This window comes from Bos indicus, chromosome 20 (genome assembly GCF_029378745.1).
Source record: "Bos indicus isolate NIAB-ARS_2022 breed Sahiwal x Tharparkar chromosome 20, NIAB-ARS_B.indTharparkar_mat_pri_1.0, whole genome shotgun sequence".
NCBI classification, from domain to species: domain Eukaryota; kingdom Metazoa; phylum Chordata; class Mammalia; order Artiodactyla; family Bovidae; genus Bos; species Bos indicus.
In genome coordinates, this window is record NC_091779.1 from 63,405,361 (window position 1) to 63,425,397 (window position 20,037).

The following is a 20,037-nucleotide window of genomic DNA, read 5'->3' on the forward strand; positions in this document are numbered from 1 at the left end:
AAAGTGAAGAGGAACTAAAGCGTCTCGATGAAGGCAAAAGAGGAGAGTAAAAAAGCTGGCTTAACATGCAACATTCAAAAATCTAAGATAATGGCATCCGGCTCCATCACTTCATGGCAAATAGATGGGGAAGCAACGGAAACAGTGACAGATTTTATTTTCTTGGGCTCCAAAATCACTGCAGATGGTGACTGCATCCATGAAATGAAAAGATGCTTGATCCTTGGAAGAAAAGCTATGACAAACCTGGACAGCATATTAAAAAGTAGAGACATTACTTTACTGACAAAGGTCCACATAATCAAAGCTATGGTTTTTCCAGTAGTCATGTATGGATGTGAGAGTTGGAACACAAAGAAGGCTGAGTGCCAAAGAACTGATGCTTTTGAACTGTGGTGTTGGAGAAGACTCTTGAGAGTCCTTTGGATTGCGAAAAGATCAAACCAGTCCGTCCTAAAGGAAATCAATCCTGAATACTCATTGGAAGAACTGACGCTGAAGCTCCAACACTTTGGCCTCCTGATGTGAAGAGCCGACTTACTGGAAAAGACCCTGATGCTGGGAAAGATTGAAGGCAGGAGTAGAAGGGGAGGACAGAGGATGAGATGGTTGGATGGCATCATAAACTCAATGGACATGAGTTTGAGCAAGCTCCGGGAGACAGTGAAGGACAGGGAAGCCTGGTGTGCTGCAGTCCATGGGATCAAGAAGAGTCAGATGTGACCGAGCGACTGAACAGCAACAACAAAGAACCAGTAGCTTCTGCTTGCCTTCCATTGAGAGATTTTTTTCTCATTGAAGTTTTCTGTTTCTACTTTACCATTGCACACTAAATGCAATGGATGGGCAGAAATTTATCTTTTAATTTATACTTGCTAGACTGAGGGGCCCACGCCTGGACCTGGTGGAGGCAGCACATGTTTGGAGGCAAAAGTGAAGTGAAAGAGAAAGTCACTTAGTCGTGTCTGACTCTTTGTGACCCCATGGACTATACAGTCCACGGAATTCTCCAGGCCAGAATACTAGAGTGGGTAGCCTTTCCCTTCTCCAGGGGATCTTCCCAACCCAGGGATAGAACTCAGGTCTCCCGCACTGCAGGAAGATTCGTTACCAGCTGAGCCACAAGGGAAGCCCAAGAATATTTGGAGGTGAGCACAGTGACAATATGGGATCACCCGCCTAGGGTAGGGGTTGAGTGTATCCTCACATGACAAGATGAATGTGTGTGTGTGCTGAATCGCTTCAGTTGTGTTTGACTCTTCACGGCTCCATGGACTGTAGCCCACCAGGCTCCTCTGTCCATGGAGATTCTCCAGGCAAGAATACTGGAGTGGGTTGCTGTGCCCTCCTCCAGGCGATCTTCCCAACCCAGGGATCAAACACACATCTTTTGCATCTCCTGAATTGGTAGGTGGGTTCTTTTACCACTAGCACCACCTGGAAATCCTGAGAAGTTGATTAGACATAGATGTTTGGATGGCCAGAAAGGCCAACAAGGCAAAACTAAGACAAAAAGCAAGAGTCATTGTTGCATCAAGAGTATATAATTCCATACACTATATAGCTTGGCACATGGATCCCCAGAATCAAGATCTGACCTTGTTACGAAGTTCCAGCCAAGGTCATGTGTATGTGGGCTCCAGGGCATGTCCCCATGGGAAAGAGTATGCCTTCCCTTTCTCTTCCCCTCCTTTGTTTCATGGCTAGATTTTTTGGGTGATGGTTAACCATGCTGGTTCATGAAGACATAGGAAGCCCACCAGGGATGGGCCTGGAGAGGAACCAGGTCCCAAGAGGAATTTAGGAAGCACTGTATCATCGCCCTGACTTTTCCTTTGCCTCCAGTGTTTAAGCCCCTGTTATTTTGGGTCTCTGTCACTGGAACTCAATTAAATCCTCATTACCACACGTGGCTAGGTTCTTTCTTGAATAATTCTTTCATGGTGTTTGTACAATGTGTTGTTGACAGATCCAAGTAAACTATGAAATATCTGAAAATGGAGGACTAAGTTCAAATGGATAGCCAAACAATCATTATGGACGTGTGTGAGCCTGTGCCTATACACATCCATTGGAAGGTGAAGCAGCGAGGGGTAACTACAGCCCCTTTCCTGTGAGGAATTAATGGGAAGAGTGGAGCACAGGGGCAGGGCAGTGGGGACTGGTTTGTGGGCCAGGAGGCTGAGCATCAGATGTCGCTGTGTCCCCAGCTGGCTCTGTGAATCCGAGAGGGACACATAATCACTCCAGCCCTCAGTGTCTTCGACTGTGCGATGAAGTTCAAGATCAACGATCTCGAAAATCCCTTTTGGCTCTCAAATCTTATCTTGACGTTAACAAAGTCATATTAATTTTGCAGTTGCCTAATCTGCAATTATACATTCTCGCCTTCAACTCCATCTGTTTGCCGACCTCGCGAATGGCAGCCATTAAATGGGGAACAAAAATGCTTAGAAGTGAAGTTTGCCGCTTTTGTTATGAAATAAAATGAAAGTGCTGAGCATGTTCTGTCAGTTCAAATTAACATTTGGGTGCAGGAAGACCGTGATGCTTGTGTGCCAAAGACTAGGAGCAATCTCTTCACTCTGCTGCGTTCAGTTGTTTTTCTCCCCCCAGAATTGCTGAGGGGTGGAGAGGGAGAAAGAAAAGTCATGCTTTGAAACCAAAGGAGAAGCTTTTTCCTTTTAATTAAAATATCGGGGTGGCCAAAAAGTTAGTTCGAGTAGGTGCTTAAGCTGTTACGAAAAACTGGAATGAACACACTCCTTTGTGGCCAACACACTATTTCAGAGAACATCTAGATTTCTCACCTGTTTTTCTAAATAAAGGGAACTGGGAGACCCTGATGCCCCTAAGGTTTGGCCAGGGCACTGAAATCTGTAAGTGATTTGCTCCTTGTCATACTTATCTGGCTACTGACCCAGAGGGAGAGTCACCTGGGCAGGTACGCTGTGCTCGAGTTATTTCTAGACAGGTCCAGTCAGCCTCATCCCAGTCTTGGAGCTATAAGATCTGTTGCTGCCTAGATTGCTAATGCCTTTTGTGAAATAAATAACCTACAACTCTTTGGTCTCCAATCTCCAAGGACTACCTTGACAGGCAAAGGCTTCTTATGGAGAATCACAACTCAGAGCAAGCTACATCTTTTGTGACTTGGACAAAACTCAGGACTTGTCTTAAAATGTAGATTTTCCTTAAATTTGCAAAGTGGGCAAAATGAGCTCGTCCACCACACACATGACGTCCTCACACTAGGGCCTGCTACGCTCTGACTTTGAGCAGTTTATCCAAGTCCTCAGGATTTTTGTCACATTCACTAGGGCCTGCTACGCTCTGACTTTGAGCAGTTTATCCAAATCCTTAGGATTTTTGTCACATTAAAAAATTGCTGGCAATAATCTAACGCAGCACTGGACTCACTCATTTTGCTTTCACTCTACAAGAAAATAGTTTCAAACTCCTTGTAACATGAGCCACTATGCTGGGTACTGTGAATACCAAGAAGATAAAATCTGGTTCAGATTTGAAGAGCTGATGTTCCTGAAAACAAAATTCCTGAGAATAAAGACTGCAAGGGGAAGGAGTTGATAGCGGTTTAGTCATAAGAATGGTAAGATTTTACGGCAAATCTGATTTACCCACAGAAGATAACATGAAGGCTGTGTGATGCTAAGATTCCTGTAGGCTATCATTCTCAAGGGGTGGTACCCAGACCCACAGCATCAGTATCACCTGGAAACAGATTAAAGATGCCGTCTTGGACCTCACCCAGGACCTACTGAATAAGACACTTGGAAGGGTGTTGAACACCAGTTTGATTTTTAACAAATTATCCCAATGATTCTGAGGCATGTTCAAATTTGAGCACCCCTGGGATCAACCACCTGGGAGCCAAAGATGGGTCTCCATTTGCTTTTGTAGATGATATGCTGTAATCCAGTTGCTAAATTGTGCCCCACCCTTTGCAACTCGAAGAACTGTCACACACCAGGCTTCCTTGTCCTTCATTACTTCCTGGAGTTTGCTCAAACTCAATGTCCATTGAGTTGGTGATGCCATCCAACCATCTCATCCTCTATTTCCACCCTTCTCCACTTGCTCTCAAATTTCCCAGCATCAGGGTCTTTTCCAACAAGTAGACTCTTCACATCAGGTGGCTGAAGGAATTGGAGCTTCAGCTTCAGCATCAGTCCTTCCAATGAATATTCAGTGTTGACTTTCTTTAGGACTGCCTGGTTTGATCTCCTTGCTGTTCAAGGGACTCTCAAGTGTCTTCTCCAGCACCACAATTCGAAAGCATCAATTCTTTGGTGCTCAGCCTTCTTTATGGTCCACTTCTCACATCAGTACCTGACTTACTGAAAAAAAACCATAACTTTGACTATATGGACCTTTGTTGGCAAAGCAATGTCTCTACTTTTTAATAAGTGTTCAGTTCAGTTCAGTCACTCAGTGGTGTCCGACTCTTTGCGACCCCATGAACCGCAGTACTCCAGGCCTCCCTGTCCATCACCAACTCCCGGAGTCCACCCAAACCCATGTCCATCGAGTCGGTGATGCCATCCAACCATCTCATCCTCTGTCCTGCCCTTCTCCTCCTGCTCTCAATCTTTCCCAGCATCACAGTCTTTTCAAATGAGTCAGTTCTTCATATCATGTGGCCAAAGTACTGGAGTTTCAGCTTCAACATCAGTCCTTCCAATGCACACCCAGGACTGATCTCCTTTAACATGGACTGGTTGGATCTCCTTGCAGTCCAAGGGACTCTCAAGAGTCTTCTCCAACACCACAGTTTGAAAGCATCAATTCTTTAGTGCTCAGCCTTCTTTATAGTCCAACTCTCACATCCATATATGACTACTGGAAAAACCATAGCCTTGACTAGATGGACCTTTGTTGGCAAAGTAATGTCTCTGCTTTTTAATATGTTGTCCAGGTTGGTAATAACTTTTCTTCCAAGGAGCAAGCATCTTTTAATTTCATGGCTGCAATCACCATCTGCAGTGATTTTGGTGCCCAGAAAAATAAAGTCAGCCACTGTTTCCACTGTTTCCCCATCTATTTGCCATGAAGTGATGGGACCGGATGCCATGATCTTAGTTTTCTGAATGTTAAGCTTTAAGCCAACTTTTTCACTCTCCTCTTTCACTTTCATCAAGAGGCTCTTTAGTTCCTCTTCACTTTCTGCCATAAGGGTGGTGTCATCTGTATATCTGAGGTTGTTGATATTTCTCCCGGCAATCTTGACTCCAGCTTGTGATTCCTCCAGCCCAGTGTTTCTCATGATGTACTCTGCATAGAAGTTAAATAAGCAGGGTGACAATATACAGCCTTGACGTACTCCATTTCCTATTTGGAACCAGTCTGTTGTTCCATGTCCAGTTCTAACTGTTGCTTCCTGACCTGCATACAGGTTTCTCAAGAGGCAGGACAGGTGGTCTGGTACTCCCATCTCTTTCAGAATTTTCCACAGTTTATTGTGATCCACACAGTCAAAGGCATAGTCAATAAAGCAGAAATAGATGCTTTTCTGGAACTCTCTTGCTTTTTCGATGATCCAGTAGATGTTGGCAATTTGATCTCTGGTTCCTCTGCCTTTTCTAAAATCAGCTTGAACATCAGGAAGTTCACGGTTAATGTGTTGCTGAAGCCTGGCTTGGAGAATTTTAATCATTACTTTACTAGCATGTGAGATGAATGTAATTGTGCTGTAGTTTGAGCATTCTTTGGCATTGCCTTTCTTTGGGATTGGAATGAAAACTGACCTTTTCCAGTCCTGTGGCCACTGCTGAGTCTTCCAAATCTGCTGGCATATTGAGTGCAGCACTTTTACAGTGTCATCTTTCAGGATTTGAAATATGTCAACTGGAATTCCATCACCTCCACTAGCTTTGTTCATAGTGATGCTTCCTAAGGCCCAATTGACTTCACATTCCAGGATGTCTGGCTCTAGGTGAGTGATCACACCATGGTGATTATCTGGGTTGTGAAGATCTTTTTTGTACAGTTCTTCTGTGTATTCTTTTCACCTCTTATTAATATCTTCTGCTTCTGTTAGATCCATGCACAAGGCTCTGCGGAACAGAAGAGAAGGCAGGCAATCCTGCCTACTCAGGGGAGCTGCAGGAGCTCGGTGGAGGCTGGCAGGGGTGGTATCATTTTCCAGGAGCAAGGTACCTGCAGGCCATTTCCTACCCACCCTAGAGCCTGACGTGTCTCCCTGTGGTGAGCAGGCATGATATCATCTCCTGGGGGGCAGGGAAAGGTGAAATGAATATTATTTCAGCTCATGTGCTTGTGTGATTAAAGAATCATGTCTGTGCTGGTTGAGCTGAGAAGTTAGGCTAGAGGGAGGGTAAACAAGGGTCAGAGGGATCTTGGTGCTACTCAGAGGGGAATCCTGTCTCATTTCATGTCCCTAAGAAGTTGCTTTCACTCATGCACAAAGCTGCAAAATCTGATCCTCATGGAAAAGTATGTATATGTGTTTGTGTGAGAGACAGAGAGAGACAGAGACTGAGAGAGATAAGACAGAGGCTTCCATAATATAAGCAATCTCTAAAGTAATAATCAAGGCAACAAACATTTTGCAGGATATGTTATAGATGAGCCAAAATATTTTATAGTTGATATTTTAATGATATTTTAATGAATCTTTTGGGCAAGCTGAGCAAATATTAAGAATCTGCTCTGATTATATAAGATTCTAAACAGAAAAACATGTTCTTGATAGAGTTTAGTAGGGAAGGAGTTGCTACACAGGCTGCTCAGTGCAAGAATTCTAGAAGCTTAGGGATGGACAGAAAAACACTCCCAATAGAGGCACTCCAGCCTTTGTTCTACAGGATCATTTCTTCCTCGGGACAATCAGAACCACTCATGCTTTAGAGATAGGTGAGCTTTTGTACTGGCAATAACCCAAGTCAGTACAGATTGTGTTTCAGACTCACCCAGGGAGATTTTTCAAAAATCACAGGTCTGGACTCAGCCCCTAGAGACTTATTCACTGGGTTGATGGTCAGCCTGGGCTTGTGCTTGTTTGCAGACTTCTCGGTTATTTCTCATTAGTCACATGGGTTAAGGGTGGTGATGACCAGTTCTTTCTAGAAGAGATACTGGAGATTAATATCAAATTCCATTGTATATGGTTATTCAGGTTTACTGTGTTGAAACTTGCTTGAGAAGTTTAGTGGAAAAAGGATGGCATTTGGGGGCCAACCACTCTGGGTTCCTCTGGCTATTAGTCTGTGAGTGTCTTCTTAGAAGTTCATTCTCACTGGACCACATTTTCAAACCCTGTAAAATGCAGAAGATGGTGCCCTTTCCTCATGGCTGTTGTCTGCCGACCCGCCTGTGTCACCTTGCCTCATTCACTGAGGACTCCTCTGGGGGATTCAACATCTACACTGATCACACATGTAAGATGCTGACCTTCTGTTCTACGACCCATCTGTCATCCCCCTGCCTTCAACAACCACTAATTTTTCCACCTGGGCTCCCCATTGCCATGGAAACACCATGATGCAATGCATGCCCTCATTCTACTCTTCCCCCACAACTTCTTCTGCTTCCCTTTCAAGGGGACCCCTTGACACGATTCCTTAACTGTATCTTGTCCTCCAGTCCATGGACACCGTGACTTTTTCTGCACGTCCTCCTTAGTTGGCTCCCATTGCAGGACCATGCTTAAAGCCACTTCCTTGTAAACATCTTCAGTTTTCCTGCTTTTCCCTTTTTCTATTGCTTGGGGAAACTGTTTCCTGGTCAGATCCAATTGTTGGCCTTCCTCATGCCAGTGCCTGAGCTGCTGAACTTTGCAGGACAAAACCCCACTGGCCTGGGGATGGGGTTCCGTTAGGATGCCGACCACCGGCTTCGGTTGTCTTTCAAGGCAGCATGGAGATCCCAGCAACTGTGTCTTCCTGATTTCCAAGATGCCGATTTCACAGCTTCTCTTTTCTAAACTTCATACCCTCTTTCTCCCCGCAACCCGAACCTGCCATCATACTTCATTAGGAAAACAAAAGTTATCAGAAGGACAGGCCTGCATGTGTACAACAAAACTTCCACTCCTGCTGTGTCTGCTCTCTCCCTGGACCTCTCTACTATGACAATGCGGAGACAAACTCCGGCTCTCTCCAAACAAATTCTATTGTCTCTTGTCTTTCCAAGACCTTCATTCCTGGGGCTATCTTGTTTCATCTACTGCATAGGCAATTTCTCTCTGGCTATGAAGGTATTTCAATCAATATATAAACACGCTTCGAATGACCCACTTTAAAAAAATAGCCCTCTGTGCTCATCTCTCTCCAGCTGCTACCAGTCCTTTTGTTCCTCTCCAGGACAAAACTGCTCTAATGAGCTCTCTGCCTACTTTCTACACTTCCTTACTTCCCATTAACCTTCTTTATTGAATGATGAAATCTTCTGAGCATACAGAAAAAGACAGTAATCTAATGAACACCCACCCAACCAGCTTTATATAATTTTAACCTTTCTCCTTGGAAGAAAAGTTATGACCAACCTAGACAGCATATTGAAAAGCAGAGACATTACTTTGCCAACAAAGGTCCGTCTAGTCAAGGCTATGGTTTTCCTGTGGTCATGTATGGATGTGAGAATTGGACTGTGAAGAAAGTTGAGTGCTGAAGAATTGATGCTTTTGAACTGTGGTGTTGGGTAAGACTCTTGAGAGTCCCTCGGACTGCAAGGACATCCAACCAGTCCATTCTAAAGGAGATCAGCCCTGGGTGTTCTTTGGAAGGAATGATACTAAAGCTGAAACTCCAGTACTTTGGCCACCTTATGTGAAGAGTTGACTCATTGAAAAAGAGTCTGCTGCTGGGAGGGATTGGGGGCAGGAGGAGAAGGGGATGACAGAGGATGAGATGGCTGGATGGCATCACTGACTTGATGGACATGAGTTTGAGTGAACTCTGGGGGTTGGTGATGGATGGGGAGGCCTGGTGTGCTGTGATTCATGGGGTCGCAAAGCGTCGGATATGACTGAGCGACTGAACTGAACCTTTCTCAATATTTGCCTTGTTTCTTATTTTCTTGAATCTCTGAAAACAGATTCACAGGTAAACACAGTGTCCTGTGTTTATCTTTCCACCATCATGCATTTCATCAGAAGTGTAGTGCTGAGCATTTCTGCTGCTATTATACATACTGTGTATGTATCCATACATTATACAGATATTTGGGGTTTGAATACTTTATATAACCTAGCAGTATGTGGCCTGTTCTCTGCAACTTTGCCAACTGGGCTGCACAGAATGTACGTTTTCAGCTTTATAAGAGTGGCCAAAATGCTTTCCCAAGTGATTGCACCAATTTACACCTCTAAAGTTCCCCTTGTCAACATGTGGTAACAGTTGGTATTGCCAGACTTTTTCATTATTGCCAATCTGATCCGTTTTCCGTGGTGCCATGTTGCTTTAAATAAATTTCCATAATTGTTAAGGAGGTCATTAGTCTACTCTTAGGTTTATTGGTCGGTGAGCTTCCTGTTTCATTTGCACACTTTTCCTTTGCTTCCTCTTTCTCCATTGGATGGTTAGGAGTTAGAGAATATGTATATTCTGTCTACCATCTTTCGTCATTTGTATGAACGGAAAATCCTCCCAGGCTGTGGCTTGCTTTTAAGTTGTATTTTGTCATTCGGAAGTTCCAAACTTTAACGTTGTTTGCGGTATTGACTTTTTTTTTTCTTTAAGGCTGATATTTGTATCTTATTTTGAAAACTGCCTTCTCTACCCAGAGGTCATATAGATAGATACATGTTTTCCTAAACGTGTTAATGTTTTGTTTCTCAGTTTGGCTTTAATCTACTTTGAAGTTATCGGTATGAATGGCTTGAGGGAAGTATCTGATTCGGTGTTTTTTGCATCAAAGCGGTCAATTGTCTTAAACACACTTGAGCCCTACCTCTGCCCAGGGAGCCCCCTGGTCACAGTCATGGATGGTATATGTTGGGTCTGTTTATGGGCCCTCTGTTTCACTGTTCTCTTGGTCTCTCCCTGTGACAATGCATCAATGCCCTAACTCTTACAACTTTATGAACAGGATTGGTAGTTTACAATCTCACCTGCTATGTTCATTTTTTACATAAATTTCTTAACCACTCCTAAATGTTTGCTCTTGCCTTGGGAGATCCATTGTAAGGTCTACCCAAGTTCCATACAGCCAGCCTCATTGGAACTCCACTGTATTTAAGGATAAATTTGGGGAGCATGGACCTTTTGAAACAAATATATCATCTTGAAGATATTATTACTGAATCATTCTACTTATAAATGTGATATAGAATTACTTTATTTAGGACTTCTTTGGGTGCTAAGTCACTTCAGTAGTGTTCGATTCTGTGCGATCCCATGGACTGTAGCCCACCAGGCTCCTGGGTCCATGGGATTCTCCAGGCAAGAATACTGGAGTGGATTGCCATTTCCTTCTCCACAGGACTTCTTTAGGACCCTTAAATTTAGTTTTATAAGTTTTCCACAAAGGTCCAACATATCGTTTGCTGACATTATTCTTAAGTAAAAAATCAATGATTTTGATTATTGTTATCTTTTCTAAATTATATTTTCTCATATTTGCTGCGGGCTTATGGGAACACAATTGATTTGTGTGTTGAGATTCTATCTAGCAATCTTGCAGAACTTTCCTTTCATTCTAATTATTTATCTGCAGATGTTTTTAAGTGGTTTTACTGGAGACACTTGTATGGTCTGCAATTTAAAGTTTGTTCCTCTCTTTTCAACCACTGTTTCTGCATTGAATAGAAGTGTTGATATGTGCACACTTGTCTTGAGCTTCTCTTTCAAGTAAATAGTTCTTTCACAATGAAGCGTCAAGTATTTTGTTAATTTTTTTTGTAGACAGTCTATTAGGTTAGATAAATTCCTTTTCGTTACTAGTCTAATAGCTAACAGGTTTTGTGCTTTTTTTAAATGAAAATACATGTTGGATTTTATCAAAGCATATTATGTGGTTACTGAAATTGTTACCCCATCCAAGGTCACTCTACTATCGTCTTTCCTGCCATCCACAGGTGGACATGATTCTGAATAAAGGTCCTTTGGCTTAACAGTCAGGCAAAGGGGCAGGATTCTCTGAGGCAGGTTATTTTTCACCTCATGCGAAGTTGACTCATTGGAAAAGACTCTGATGCTGGGAGGGATTGAGGGCAGGAGGAGAAGGGGACGACAGAGGATGAGATGGCTGGATGGCATCATGGACTCAATGGACGTGAGTTTGAGTGAACTCTGGGAGTTGGTGATGGACAGGGAGGCTTGGTGTGCTGCAATTCATGGGGTCGCAAAGAGTTAGACACGTCTGAGCGACTGAACTGAACTGAACTGATAATAACAAAAGCAATGGAAAGCAAGTCAAAGAAATAGTTCGAGCATGGAGTCAGAATTGGCTTTTCCCAGCAATAAAATGATCATATGGTTTTTCTTTTTTATTTAGTTGCTGCTGTCGCTTCAGTTGTGTCTGACTCTGTGCAACCCCATAGACGGCAGCCCACCAGGCTCTGCCGTCCCTGGGATTCTCCAGGCAAGAACACTGGAGTAGGTTGCCATTTCCTTCTCCAATGCATGAAAGTGAAAAGGGAAAGTGAAGTCGCTCAGTCCTGTCCGACTCTTCACTACCCCAGGGACTGTAGCCTACCAGGCTCCTCCATCCATGGGATTTTCCAGGCAAGAGTACTGGAGTGGGTTGCCATTTCCTTCTCCATTTAGTTGCTGAGGTGATTTATATTAGTATATTTTCTAATGATAAAAATTTCTTGAATTTGGGGGGGTTTGGGCTACAATTTTCATATTCACCAGGATGACTTTCACAGAATGGGGTAAATTATGCCTTGAATATTCAGTAGAGTTCTCCTGTTTGCTCATCTTGTCGAAGTGTGTACTGATTCAGTTTCTTTAATGGTCATAAGTGTTATTGGATTTTCATTTCTTCTTTAGTTTTCTAAAGCCAAATTTCCCTAGTGAGTTATATATCTTTTCAGAGGTTTGTCTGTTTTGTTAATCTTTTATGATTTTTTTAACAGCTTTGGAATTTCCCATTCTCTCCACTGTATCTTTACAGCGTATTTCATTCAAATGTGATATTAATTACATAATTTCCCTTGCTTTGTTCCTTTTCTGGGTTTTTGAGTTAGATATCTAGCTTGTTAATTTCAGTCTTTCTTAGAGTTCTCATCACAAAGAAGTAATTTTTTCTATTTCCTTAATTTTGTATCTGTATGAAATGATGCATGTTTACTAAACTTATTGGGAAAATCTTTTTATGATACAAGTGAAATCATTATGCTGTACCCCTTAAACTTATATAGTGCTGCAGGTCAATTACATCTCAATAAAGTTGGAAAAAAGATTTTTACTACTTCCTTCTTAATATAAATACTTAAGGCTAAATTTCCCTGTAAATATAACTTTAACTAAATCACATTTTATATGTTGAATCTTCATACAACATGTAAGTTTCTCTGATTTCCATTATTCCTTCTTTGTCACATTATTAAAAATATGGCTTAAAGCCAACAAATGTGAGGTTTTCTGAATTCTTTTTTAAATTATTAATTTGTAACCCAGTTATGGTACTAATTATTCAGAATTAATTGAGGCTTGCTTTGTGGCCCCAGACTTAATTTTTGTAATTCTTGGATAAGTGTTTGATATATCCATACCATATCAGAATAACCTTGATAATTGCTTTTCTCAGAATATTTAAATTCATACTATTTTTCCCCTTGTGAATTCATCAATTAGTGAGAGAAATGTGCACTATCAATGACTGGGGATTTGTCAATTTTCCTTACAATTCTGATTTTTACTTTTTATATTTTGAAACTCTTTTGTTAGTTGTATATGTATTTCTATTTCCTAATGAACTGAACTTTTTTTTAGATGGTGAATATTTTTACCAAAAAAGATTTTAATCTAAAAATTTGTTTCTAATATTAGTATTTGTAAACTAGCTTTATTCTGACTGACGTTTGTCTGGTGTGTATTTTTCCCCTTGTTGCTATGAGCTTTATGATATAATTAGATTTTATGTATTTACTTAATTTCTTCTAGGTTTTCTCTTGCACAATTTTTTCTTTCCATTTGTCTGATTGACCAAGCTGTCTTTATTTCATCTTTTTTCCTCTTTACTCTTTCAGAAGATTGTGTCTGTGGCTATTCTTTTGCAATTACTATCTTTGATATTTTAACAAGTGTTAACTTCTAAAGTTAAACATTTCTGCTTTTTTCCTGGAATCTCTCTTCCCCCATTTTTTTGTTACTCATTTCTCATCCTTCCAAAGTTAGCCCAAAGGCCACCTCCTCAACGATGCCTGTTCTGACTCTCCAGACTAAATCAGACACCCCTAAACTTGTCTTTCATAGCACTTACCAGGGCTTATGCCAACATACTTGTGAAATCAGTCATTGACCCCTACCTTCCTTAATTCCTGTAAGGGCTGTAATGCCTGAAAAGGTAGGCATTGGCTGTGCTGCTCTCTATTCTCCTCTTAAGGTGCAGCCCAGTGCCAGAACATGCCAGGCAACAAACTACGTTGAAGGCAGGAAGGCAACGGTGGGAGGGAGAGAAGGCGGCGTGGGTGGTGATGCTGAGATGAACCCACAGGGATGCTGACTCTGGGAGAGTCTCACACTTCCGTCAATTAGGAATCCCATTCTCCTGCAAAAACCAGAACAGAGACAATGATGGACAAAAACGGGAAATTCACTTCTTTTTCATGTTATGAAGTCTGGAGGCAGAGGTCCTGGCTTAATAAGGGGGCGCCATCAAGTCAAGAAGGACTCAGGCATTTTTTCTCCTCCACCTCTATTATCCTTGCCAGCTGCATGCTAAGTTGCTTCAGTCATTTTTGATTCTTTGTGACCCTGTGGACTACATCCTGCCAGGCTCCTCTGTCCATGGGATTCTCCAGGCAAGAATACTGGACTGGGTTGCCATTCCTGTCTCCAGGGGATCTTCCTGACCCAGGGGTCAAACTCTGGTCTCCTGCATTACTGATGGATTCTTTATCGTCTGAGCCACCAGGGACACCCTTACTATCCTTAGCTCATGGCTTAGATCCTGAGATTATGAGTCCAAGATGGTAGCTGGAATTTCAACCATTACAATCAAGTTCCAGGCAGGAATCTGGAAGTGGGAGGGAAGGGCAAGAAAGAGCATGCCCAGTTAGTTGTTGCCTCTCTGAGGAAGCCTTTCTTGGAATTTCATGGACTTAGATCTTATTCATCATGGCTAAGTGCCATGGTCAAACCTACATGCAAGAAAAAAAATATTTTTTCAAAGCCAGGATGATTGCAACTTAAATATAATTGGGGGGGGGTGTCCTGTGTTATTAAGGCTGATGGGAGTGGGGGTGGTGTTTGTAGGTGATCACTGCGGTACAGTGATGTAGGCTAGGGGTGACAGGGAGACCGTAAGAGGGGGGAAGGAAACTGACATTCTCAATTAAGGCAACACCACGGGAACAGAAAGGAGGGTCTGAAATGAGATTTGACAGACGGTGCGACGGGGTTCTTAACAGCGCATCTTCTCACTGCGTTGCTCCAGGAAACACTTTGCCTATTGGTTTAATTTCACTTAGTAGAGAGGCTTTTCACTGAACTCAAGGTCACTATGAGTTGATCTCCCTGGTAAATACTGGAATAAACGAAGACTAATTCGTGTTTCTAAATACATGTAGGATGGGTACTCTCTTGGAAAATGTTTTTCCAAATGTACTTATTTCCTCTCAAAGCTCTATTTCCAAAGACAGATGAATATAGAGGACAATGATTAATAGTACAAACATAATTTTTTTTAAAAAGTATAGTCATTCTTTGTGTATAGATACTCAACATATATGTAAGGTTCAATGTCAGAAAATGACACACAGGAGTGCTTTATCTCCATGTTGCAAACAATTTGCATTTCCTCTAGGTAGTCCCAAAATATTTGAAATTTTGCATTTTTTTCCCTTTCCCCATATGATACTTATAAAAAGATGACTTGAGGTATTTTGAGCACACTGATTTTATTTTAAGGAAACTGGGATGCTAGAAAAATACATATATCTAGACATTTAACCATCAACACCAGGAAAAATACTTTCAGATTTCTAGAATACTTTGTTCTTCTCGACACACAGTTGAAGTAAAAACACATCTTTTATTAATAGGCCCTTATTAAAAGTGAGATTAATTGTGAGATTAATTTTCCTAAATAAAAAATAAGGGAGCATTTCTTACTAAATATGCGCTCGGGTTGCTGTACCCTTGAGTTCTTGCTAAGGTTCTTGGTGGGTAGGATTTAGGCAGGCTGCTCCTTCGAATGTGGCTGTGAGGGGTGGGAAGGTGGTTTTCACCTGTGAAGTGAGCTTAAGAGAGATCACAGGTGAGTCGAGTTCACCTGGATGGAGCAAGGGCCACGTTGCTCTGTGCTGACCTGCACTAAACAACCTGCAGTGGCAAAGCACGTTCCCTTGACCAGACACGGAAAGCTCAGGGCAGTGCCTGGATGCAGCGGGGTGGAAACTGAGACACAGGGAAGGGGCCAGGATGGAGTGTTCAATGCACAGACTGGCAGAGCCCTGGTGCCTACCTGGTGGGCCAGGTCCTCCCATTTAAGGTCCAGGAACCTGCACTTTGTCCCACGCTCATTCTCAGACGTGCCATAACTATTCTTTCTATTCTGTCCTAGTTCTGGAGCGGCTTTTTAAGATAAAGCTGGTCTGCTTACCTCTGCCAGGGGAGTGAGCGTTTCTTGGGTTTAAAAAAAAAAAGAAAGAAAAAAAAAGCTAAAGATTTTCTGGTGAAGCTCAAGGGATGTGATTAGGAGCTGACGGCTCCCTGAGCTTTCCTTTCTCGGTGATTCAGTCACCTGTAACTGTAATTGTGAGTCTTCCAAATATTTAAAATTGCTGAACAAAAAACAGCACCAGGTAACTTTAGTGATGCATAAAACTCCGTTTTTCTCAATGTTTGGCCATTTTAAGACCAAAAAAAAAAAAAAACCAAACTTATGGGGTTGATCAGATGATCTAGTTATTTTTTCAATTTCTCAATGCCATGGATCTAAAAGAAGCAAAACGGAGTGAAAAGAGAACACTTGTGGTTGGTGACTGTAACATGTTCCCTATTCATCAGTAGGAAAATCCAGTTATGATGGAAACGTCTAGAACCACAATTTCTATGCTGAGGTGTTTCATGATCTGGATACAATCTCATTGCATTGTTAGGATCACAGACAGCAAGGTTTCCTGTTAAGGTCACTTATGACCCACAGCAGCATGGCACTCTCCTCTGGGTGATGTTCTCTGCCACCCTCTCCTGGCTCCTTTCAGCTGAGGTGGCAGTTTAACCATGAGGCTGAAATTCAAACACAAGGGAGGAAGGTAAAGACAAGACAAAATCAGTTATTTGTTTCAAATATATAAGAGACTCCTCACATTTCCACCCAGAAACTGAGGTGAATCAGGAAATGGATGGCGTTTTTCAAATCACATGAATCAGCGCCCCAGAATTCATCATTTTCACCAAGTGTTTGGTTGGTCTTTTCATTCCTTTATATTATGGCTCACCTAATACAGTTTAAAATCACTGCAGATGGTGATTGCAGCCATGAAATTAAAAGACGCTTACTCCTTGGAAGGAAAGTTATGACCAACCTAGATAGCATATTCAAAAGCAGAGACATTACTTTGCCAACAAAGGTCTGTCTAATCAAGGCTATGGTTTTTCCAGTGGTCAGGTATGGATGTGAGAGTTGGACTGTGAAGAAAGCTGAGTGCCGAAAAATTGATGCTTTTGAACTGTGGTGTTGGAGAAGACTCTTGAGAGTCCCTGGGGCTGCAAGGAAATCCAACCAGTCCATTCTGAAGGAGATCAGCCCTGGGTGTTCATTGGAAGGACTGATGCTAAAGCTGAAACTCCAATACTTTGGCCACTTCATGCAAAGAGTTGACTCATTGGAAAAGACTCTGATGCTGGGAGGGATTGAGGGCAGGAGGAAAAGGGGACGACAGAGGATGAGATGGCTGGATGGCATCACCGACTCGATGGACATGAGTTTGAGTGAACTCCGGGAGTTGGTGATGGACAGGGAGGCCTGGCGTGCTGCAGTTCATGGGGTCGCAAAGAGTCGGACACGACTCAGCAACTGAACTGAACTGAATACAGTTTAGGGAGAGCTTCAATTTTATGTTTAAAAGAAGATAACTAAACACTTTCATTTTGAAATGATTCCCTCTAGTTTTGACTGTGATGAGAAGCAGCTTAATGTCACATGGGCTTCAGCTAAGACTTATCAAAGAAAAAAAAAAACCAAATTCAGAAATTGCATTTGGGAAAAGAACACACCTGTGGATTCTTTTAAATGAGTTTTGTTGTAGAGAGCCTACTTCCGTGCAGGGCCTCAGGTGAATATTTCAGTTGTACCAGTTTCTTTTTCTGTTAATATTTACAAAGGATGTATGTGCCATCAGGTTTGTTTAAGCTCCTGACAAGACTATAGCTCAGAAAAGTTCAAGAACTTTCTCCAAGTTGCAAGGTAAATTATGACTTCAGTTTAGTTCCATTTAGCTTTAAAGGTACATCTGAAATTATTATTTGGTTTCTCCCGTTCCTCATTTTTATTATTCATTTATTTATAATTCATTATCACTAAAAGTACATATTTTAACAACCCTTTGGTGTTGTCTGTAAGTACCTGTCAAATTGACCACCCCCCACCACACACACACACACACACACACACACACACACACACACACACACACAAACACACACACACACACACACACACACACACACGGGCTTCCCTAGTTGCTCAGTCAGTAAAGAATCTGCCTGCCATGCAGGAGACCCGGGTTCAGTTCCTGGATTGGGCAGATCCCCTGAAGAAGGGAATGGCTACCCAGTATTCTTGCCTGGAGGATCCCATGGAGAGCCTGGTGGGCTACAGTCCATGGGGTCTCAAAGAGTCGGAAACAACTGAGTGGATAACACTTCACTCCTTCCACAGACACATAGAGGTACATAATTTATCGAGTTAAATGTTATCGGCCCTCTTTGGGTGATACTTCTTTCTCCCTGCTTAGCCCTCTATGTGCTGAGATTTATTTATTTTTTTAATGCCTTTAACTGTAGTGTTGAGGGGCAAAGGACAAGGAGCAGATAAACACGTCGGATTCTAGTTTCTGTCTCCCTTTGCCCCCGCAGCTGGAGGATCCAAGGTCCACAGAGCCACCCTTGGCTGGTGAGGCTGGGTTCTCCTTCCCCCTCCCTCTGGCCAGGAGCAAAGAAGCCTGGCTTGACCTTGGCCAGCCTCCGCCCTCCCCAGGAAGCACTCCTGGGTCTCCCTGCCACGTTGGCAGGAGAATCGGAATGTTGGGAATGGAGCTGGTGCCCCATGTGCCCAGCACAGAAGGAGACCTGTTAGGCTTTTCCTGAAGGCCCCAGGAGTCCAGCAGCTGCCAGGCACCTGGCTGAGTGCCCCCGGCACAACCCCGGGGCAGAAAGCATCTCAGACACCCGCCCAGCTACTGATATTTCCTCCGGACATCTTAAGGAAATCCGAGTGAGGCCCTGAGTTGTATCTCCAACCGCTCCATCACCGACCCTACAGAGAGACTGGAGATTTGAGGCTGGGCTGGGCTTCCACGGAAACCCGTGGGATTGCTTTCATTTAATTCTTTTATTAAAAAAAAAATTTCTAGAAAATAAAGATAAATGAATGTCAGTTTGTTTTTCTGTTGTCGTCCTCCTAGATCTATGTGGCTACTGCGGGAGCCGTGACACTTCCAGCCAGCCATGGGTTCTTTGTCTTTACAGATGAACGCAGGGGCACAGTTCGCAGCCCATGGGGCCACCTGGCCATTGTCACTGCAGTACAAGGGCCACGGTGGGGCATTCATGAATTTTCTCACCCCAGGGAAGCTTGAAAGCCATGCTCTGAAGCCCAGTTGGAGAGAAAAGGGCCCAGAGAGGCTGTCCCCCACCCCCATCCAGAAAGGTCAGGCGCAGCCCTTCAGCGTTCCCTCCCAAAGTTTTGCAACCAAGTACCAACACACTTTTTTTTTTCCCCCAACAAATTCCAGAGTCTTGAAAGGTATTCTGCTTTTCAACTACGAATCTTTTTCGCCTGAGTACTCGCTCAATAAAGGCGAAAGAACCGTTCGAAGTGCAACAAGTAACATTTGCCCCATAACTGGACGAGAAGACTGTCCATCTGGGACATTATCCTCTCTTAACACGCAGCCCGGCCACTCGGGGATCCCCTGACCTGCCTCCCTGGTTCGCCGGATTTGTCCGCTTCTCTAATTCAACGCTGCAAAAATTGACCCCATCTAGCTGGGAGGCGCACCACCCCTCCCCGACCCCCTCCACACGCTCCTCCAAGAACCCACAGCAACTTCCCTCGGTCTTTGGCGAAGTCTCAAGCGCTGAGCACACGAGAGGAACAAAATCACACACTCGGAGTCCAGAGGATCCCCGCGGCCCCTGCCCACCCCCACCCCCCATCCCCCGGCCGGATTAGCCGGGGAGTGGGGGCCGCGCACGTACCTGGAACTGAGGTCGCTGGAGTGGACGCGCCACGTCCCGGGGCTCGGCCCGCGCCGCCTGCGGCCCTTTATACCCCCCCCCCCCCCAACCCCAACCCCCAGCAGCCACGTCGGAGCGGCGGGACAGGGGACAGGGGGCGGGGGAGCGACCGAAAGTTGCGAGGCGGGGGAGGGGGGCTCCCTGAAAGTCAACGCTCGGGCGCGCTCGCCCTGGGCGGGCAGGAGTGGGGGCCTCCCCGGAGTCCAGGGGGCGCCCCGGGAGAAGAGGAGGGGGTCCAGTCCCGGGAAGGGGCGGTGTCGGGGGAGGGGCCCGGGAGGTCAGGCGCGGGGTGGGGCGCTCGGGTTTCACCCGCGCCGGGAGGGGCAGGAGGCGGGGCGGAGGTGGGCGGGGAAGGGGGCGGGGCCAACCGGGCAGGGGCGGGGTTAGGGGCTGGCTGGGGGCGGGGCGAACCGGCCCCCAG

The 20,037-nt window shown here is 44.0% G+C and overlaps 1 long non-coding RNA gene and 1 other non-coding gene across 2 annotated transcripts; both read right to left on the minus strand.

Annotated features, from left to right (window-relative positions):
• Positions 1-1,529: 1,529 nt before the first annotated feature.
• Positions 1,530-19,885, minus strand: LOC109575044 (uncharacterized). Its single transcript, XR_002183175.2, has 4 exons — positions 19,578-19,885; positions 15,754-16,382; positions 13,457-13,698; positions 1,530-7,103 (listed from the first exon to the last, which is right to left on the minus strand). It is a non-coding gene; the product is annotated as an uncharacterized lncRNA (long non-coding RNA).
• Positions 16,482-16,551, minus strand: LOC139178116 (small nucleolar RNA SNORD123). Its single transcript, XR_011562537.1, has one exon. It is a non-coding gene; the product is annotated as a small nucleolar RNA SNORD123 (small nucleolar RNA).
• Positions 19,886-20,037: the final 152 nt, after the last annotated feature.